Here is a 6,739-nt window from a genome sequence, read left to right as displayed (position 1 = left end):
TTCATTAATCACAAATGTGGTGTTAAGCATATTTTTTTTTATAATCTAATTATATTATATAATAATCTAATAATTAATAATTATTATATATACACTGTGTGTGTGTGTGTGTGTGTGTGTATATATATATATATATATATATATATATATAAGCAGTTCTTCTTATGTTTTTTTTTTGTGTGTGTTTGTTTTTTGATTAAATTGCATTGAACCAAGACTATTTTTAAAACAAAACACAGCATCACAGAAAACACCATTAAGATAATGCCATTATTAATTTATTTTAAATTTAAAATAATGCCATTATAGCTCAGAGAAATATAATTCATCTGGTTGCACTGTAAGTGTTCAGGACATCCTTGTGCATGTGTGTGGATTTATAAACATCCCTCTGTATCATGATCCTCTTTTCAACGTCTGCTGCTGCTTCTTCTCATGGGAAAATAAGTTGTCACCCATTGACATTAAGTCAGTACAGTAAGTCCGCCCATGCAGTGCCCTTTATCCAGGCTTACTCACACGACAGATGACTAAATGTGAGCTGAATGAAAAAGATTGTGGGAGCTTTACTAGTTTTAACCCCAGACATTATGTGGTTTCCATTCAAAACGATCAGTTCTAGCACAAACACGCTCTAAATAAAGGATCCTTTAGCAGACACCAGAAGAGGACACAAGGGCCTCATTGTATTTGTCTGTGAATATAATAGCCTTTTTTTCCCTCTTCCAGTGAGGAGTTCTTTCCGAGGTTTTGGAATGCCATAAAAACATCAGGAACCCTCGTTCACGGTTAGTAGCTGTACGAATGTTGTCGCAATCTGCACTGGATGTGGTGGATTGGTTTCTCAAGATGCGACGCTACAGCTGGCAGGGAGACACGATGTGGGAGAGCAGCATGGAAAAGTTGTAAAGTGGGTGTTGGCGCTATAAAATTGGTAATTGTGATGAAACAGCTGCTTTTTTTCCCTAAACCTATAGGAATGGAAAAAGCTTTCCATTATGCATAATGCCCATGATGAGCGAATGATTGCTATAGATACAAAACATGTACATGTGGGTGAAGAAACACAGATTACAAGCCCTTTACAGGCAAAGACACATATCGAGAAAATGGGGCCCATATGGGAAGCCATAAAATGTGCACAATCAACAAACCTTGAGCATGGAAAGGAGTGGAAGTCAGGACATTCAGACACACAGAGGGACGTCAAAGTGACGCAAGTACTGAAGAGTCACTTTTAGAGTCAGGAAGGAAGATCTTTACAAATATGTGATGGGAAACTCCTGAGTATTGTTGGTTTTTGCATGGAAGCTCATTATTTATGTCTTCTGTCTGGTCCTCATTAGTGAACAGGCCTCACGGGCTCCTTGTATCAAGTGCTTCTGATTATAGTCACTGCGTTTAACGCTCTCAACCTGCTTTGCCTGCATTTCTGCACACAGATAACAGAAATCAGATAACAGCTTTGTTTATTCTCATACTTGTGATAACCAAGCTGCTTTTGACTTGAAGTCTTCGTCTTACAGCTGAGAGAATTACAGAGCGATTTTGAGTGCAGAACTGAAACGGCAGATTTTGATTGACTAAAGAACTAGAATTATCTAAAATTACATACTGAAAACTCTTTCTGAGGGCGTTTAAGAGCTGCTTACTGTTAGTGTAACCAGTTTGAGCTAGTATGAATTCACTGGTGGTCCAGCCTGGTTTTTGCAAGTCATTTTAAGACCCTTTAAAACCAAAAGCAAGACTAGAAACCCTTGAAAACCAGATTCAGAACTAGCTTGTTAGTTGTAATCTGAAAATTATTGAAGCATTAGCCTCCTCCAAATGGTATAAATCCTGCACAGACTGAGGTAATCTTCATCTGTACTGTTCTGGAAATAGAATAGAAATTATAAATGGAAATCGAGTTTTTAAGTAGTGTGGAGTGGAACCACAATCGTTTCTGAGGAACTACATTGTTTGGCAGAAGAATAATGTTTCTATTAATATCATTACATTTTATTTGCTTTGTTTTATTTTCTGAAACCTTGCTACATATATGGAATAACCATTTTATAAAAGCAATAAGCCCCGTGAAGCCGTGGTTTACAGTGAATTTATAACAGCTAAGGGGCGTTGTTAGTCAAGACACGAAGCGGGCTTATTGCTTTATTTTACCATATATTTTGAGAAAATATATCATCATATCATATACGAATAGAAACTTGAAGGTCTTCACAGCAACCCATCAAAATGAAAGTTCGCTTTAACTTGAAGAAACTGTGACAGAAATATATTACTTAATGGAATGATAGTACTACTAATACTAATAAAATTATTATTAAAACATATATTTAATGAATATTTACCAGAAAAAAAAAAATATTTACCAGAATTTATTTACCAGAAAAATTTAAATACACAACACAAGTTTTTCTGAAAGAAAAAATAAATAAATAAAACAATAAATAATTTTTTTTAATAAAATCAATTAATTGGAGATATTTTTGATTGCTTAAATTTAATGAAACCATTAAAATGGAATCCAGAAAATTAATGGAAAACATAATTTGGTTAAAACAATTTTTGAGAAATAATAAAAAATATTGCATAGAGCCTTAAAATGTCATTTTTGTTCAACTTTTGTTAAACTAAGTTTTATAATAAAGTGAAATAATTATGAAACAAATTTAAGTTTCATGATTTGAATTGATTATTTTGATTAATAAAATTTTATTTAACCATTAAAACAGAGTCTAGAAAAATGAAAACATAAAAAACATAATCCAGAAAAAAAAAAACTGATTTTGGGAAAAATCACAGGGCCCTACTATAGCAACACCCCACAACATCTTAACAACTGCCTAGCCTAGCAACACCATAGCAACCACCCAGAACACCCTAAAAACTGCACAGCAGCTCTCTAAAAACAACCAGAATGCCCTAGAAACAACATTGCAACTGCCTTGCAATCACATATCTACACCAAAGCAACCATCCACAATGTGCTAGCAACTGCCTAGGATCCGCAAAGCAATACCCTAGCAACTGCCTAGCAACCATCAACAGCATTTAAGCAACCGCCTTGTTTCTTTCTTCTATTAACACAAAAAAAATATATTTTGAAGAATGTTGGTACCCAAACAGTTGATAGTAGCCATTGACTTCCATAGTAATTTCTTCCATATTATGGAAGTAAATGTTTACTTTTTAATTTTTGTGTCAATGGGAGTCAATGGCTACCAGCAACTGTTTTTTTGTTTGTATTAAGAAAGAACCTGATATAGGCTAAGTTTGAGACAACGAGGGTGAGTAAATAATGACCCATTTTAGATTGAACTATCCCTTTAACTGAGAAAGCTGAGCTGTCTCAGGAGCTCTACTCCACTATTTCTGAGAGCTATGTCTGTACCCGTCTCTCATATCCACTCACATCCAATGACTCGCAATCCAGTGCATATAAACCCTGGCGAGATCATGTGACCATGCAATTCCCAGACCATGCTCACTTGAACAGCTATTAGCCACTTTGGCCGAGAACTCAGTCACCTATTTCTGTTTTCATCAACCCTTTGAAATCCAACACAAGTGGAAAGTCCACGCTCTGTCTTTTTGACTTGGTCCTTGATTAACAACTGTTCTGCAGTGCTATTTGATATTCAAATCACTCTCTTCCCACTTTATTTCCACTCTCGACACTCTCTGGAATGATATTACCTCACTTTCAATGAGCATAACAGAGTACAGCACCATTTGCTTTGTGGGTGAATACAAAAGCTGTTCGCACACATTCCAGAACAAATTTTTCCAGGTGCACAGATGCACCTGATTTATTAGATGAATGATTCTGCTGGATACTGTACAGATGATGACAGTCATATGAGGGTTGGGGCTGCATGTCTAGACTGGTTGGGCGCAGTAAAGCACAACAACACTGTCCCGACACTGTGTTGTATGATCACGTTTATATATGAACTGCAATATCCAGCCATTCATTTTACAATCTCTGCAAAGGTTTTGAACTCTCCACGGGGTTTGCCCAGGGATAGTTCAAAGAATTGCGGTTAAGTTACTGAAAGTCAATTCAACGCTGTCATATCACATCTGTTTGCTTAGTAGGTGTGTAAAGGTGAGCACTGCTTTAGGGATCTTTTACCACTGTATGGGAAATATGGTTCATTAATAAGTGTTTGTCCGAAAGCTGCCCTTACTACTTGCTTATATACTGAAACTCTGTGTAAGACTTTATCTCATCTACTCACGTGACTGAAGTGACTCACATGTGTGTCTGTTATTAGGCGCGTCTGTCCTTATACCTGTAAGGCACAATAAAATTAAACCATGTGCATAAGTAGCGGTTATTATTAAGATCATAAATAAAAATAACAAAAATATGCATCTGTACCAGAAAGACACTGAAAATATCAGTTTAAGCATGTATTTATTTAAAAGTGTTGGGTGTAATGCATAACTAAGTAATTAATGACAGTAATTGAATTACTTTTCCCCATTTTAAAAATAAAGTAAGGGATTACTCTTACTATTTTTTTATTTACTTCTGATGTAACTGATATAATACTCTATACTGACTAAAGAACAATTCGATATAAAACGATAACGAATTTAACATCTAATGTTAAAATGTACATTTTTTTAGTGTAACATTTTCCCTTTAAATACTTTGGACAGTTCAGGAATAATTTATGCAATTTAATATTGTTTATTTGAATTGTTAGTTGTTTTAAATTGGGTCACACTTTATTTTAAGGTTCAATTTTCTCCATTAATAAACCATTAACTATGACTTTTGTCTCAATAAACTCCTAATTTGCTGCTTTTTAATATAGTTAGACAGTTGTTAAATTTAGGTGTTGGGTGGGATTAGGGATATAGAATATGGTCGTGCAGAATATATGCTTTATAAGTACTAATAAACAGCCAATATGTTAATAATAGGCATGCTATTAAGCAACTAGTTATTAGTGAAAATTGGTCTGTTTACTATAGTGTTAGCTTAAAGTGTAATAATATCCCACAATATTACTGTTTTGCAATTTTGATCAAATAAATGCATCCCTGGTGGTTCTATATACTGTTGACACACATGCATGACCACAAAACATAATATTACCATGGTGTATGTAAAAGTATTACCATGGTACCATGGGTAAAAAAAACAGTGTCAACACTGACCTCCAAGTGTTTCCTGACCCAAGTGGCCAGTTCTAGTTACCCATAATGATACATATTATATGCTCATTCCCAGAGGTGGAAAGTAACGAATTACATTTACTCACGTTACTGTAATTGAGTAGCTTTTTTGTGTACTTCTACTTTTTAAAGTAATTTTTTAAATCTGTAATTTTACTTTTACTTAAGTATGTTTTGTTTGAAGTATTGTACTTCGCTACATTTTTAAAACGCATTAATTACTGAGTAAAAAAAAAATTAATCGCTGAAAATGAAACCCCGTCATATTCTGAAGTTGAACTCGAAGGAAATGAAGTGAACCCCTGGCTCTATTATGCAGTGTAAACTGTGATTAGGGAGACCAAACTAGCAGCTTATAAAATCTCGACAAGACATTAACCCCTCGCAAGCATGTAGAGGTAAGCAGGGGCGTCGGACTGGGGGTAAAACCAGTACTGATTACCAGGGCCCCAAAGGAAGAGAGGGCCCTTGAAAAGTCTGGAATATATTTTATTTTACCTGGATATTTTCATGGGGGGAGGGGTTTATGGGGGCCCATCAGGACTGCCTATGCATAGGGCCCGGGATCTTGTGCAATGCCCCTGAAGGTTGTATAGTTATTGTATATTTTTGTTTGTTTTTATTGTTGGTTTTTATGATTTTAGCAAGAGGTTTTGCACAAATTAGCCAAAAAGACAGTGGTGTGGAGTGTGCGATATATATCGTCTGCGATAATATCATAATTGTTGTTTTAATGATGTGCATGCGCATTTATAGTGCGTTCTTTCACTGTGTGATTCAGTCTGCTAAAATGCATTTAGAATGATGACAAAATTTAAGATAAAGGGGCAGAAAATTTACATATTTATATCATTTCATATAGTAAATCAAAATCACACAAAGAATGCCGTCTTTTCCTCCAAAAATCATCATGATTACATGATGATCGTCATGATTTCATTCCTGAATGAATCAACTGTTTAAATGATTCGGTTCAATCGCAATGACTAACTTATTAACAGTGACTTGCTGACACATACTGGCCATTTTAATTTCACATTTAAAGTATCTTTTTTTTTTAAATAATTAATTTCTAATCACTTCAAATCAGTATTCAACATTTTATGTCTTGTATATAAAACATTATTCATGCATTTGTAACTGCAGGTTAAATGCATTCTTGTCCTGCACTAAAGAGTGTGTAAATACATCTAAATGCCACTTCCGATGAAGCTTCTGCATTTCGTCTGCATTGAAAAGATGAGTTTGTTGATACTGATTTGCCTGGTAACAGCCCTAATGTCTTATTATTCTAAATAACTGATTCCTTTCATTATAAACAACTAGTTTGAGATTAATAGGCCTGTCCCAGGGGTGTCAAACTCAGTTTGGGAGGGAGAGTTTAGTTCTAACCCTGCTCCAGCACACATATCGTGTAGTTTTCAGATAAGCCTTAATGATTAGATTAGCTGGATCAGGTGTATTTAATTAGGGTTATATCTAAACTGTGCAGGACTGTAGCCCTCCAGGAACTGAGTTTGACACCATTGGCCTGTCCCATTTTTGC

This window comes from Cyprinus carpio, chromosome B23, assembly GCF_018340385.1.
Source record: "Cyprinus carpio isolate SPL01 chromosome B23, ASM1834038v1, whole genome shotgun sequence".
Classification (NCBI taxonomy): Eukaryota; Metazoa; Chordata; class Actinopteri; order Cypriniformes; family Cyprinidae; genus Cyprinus; species Cyprinus carpio.
The sequence above is the reverse complement of the archived record's forward strand: the minus strand, read 5'-3'. Positions refer to the sequence as shown.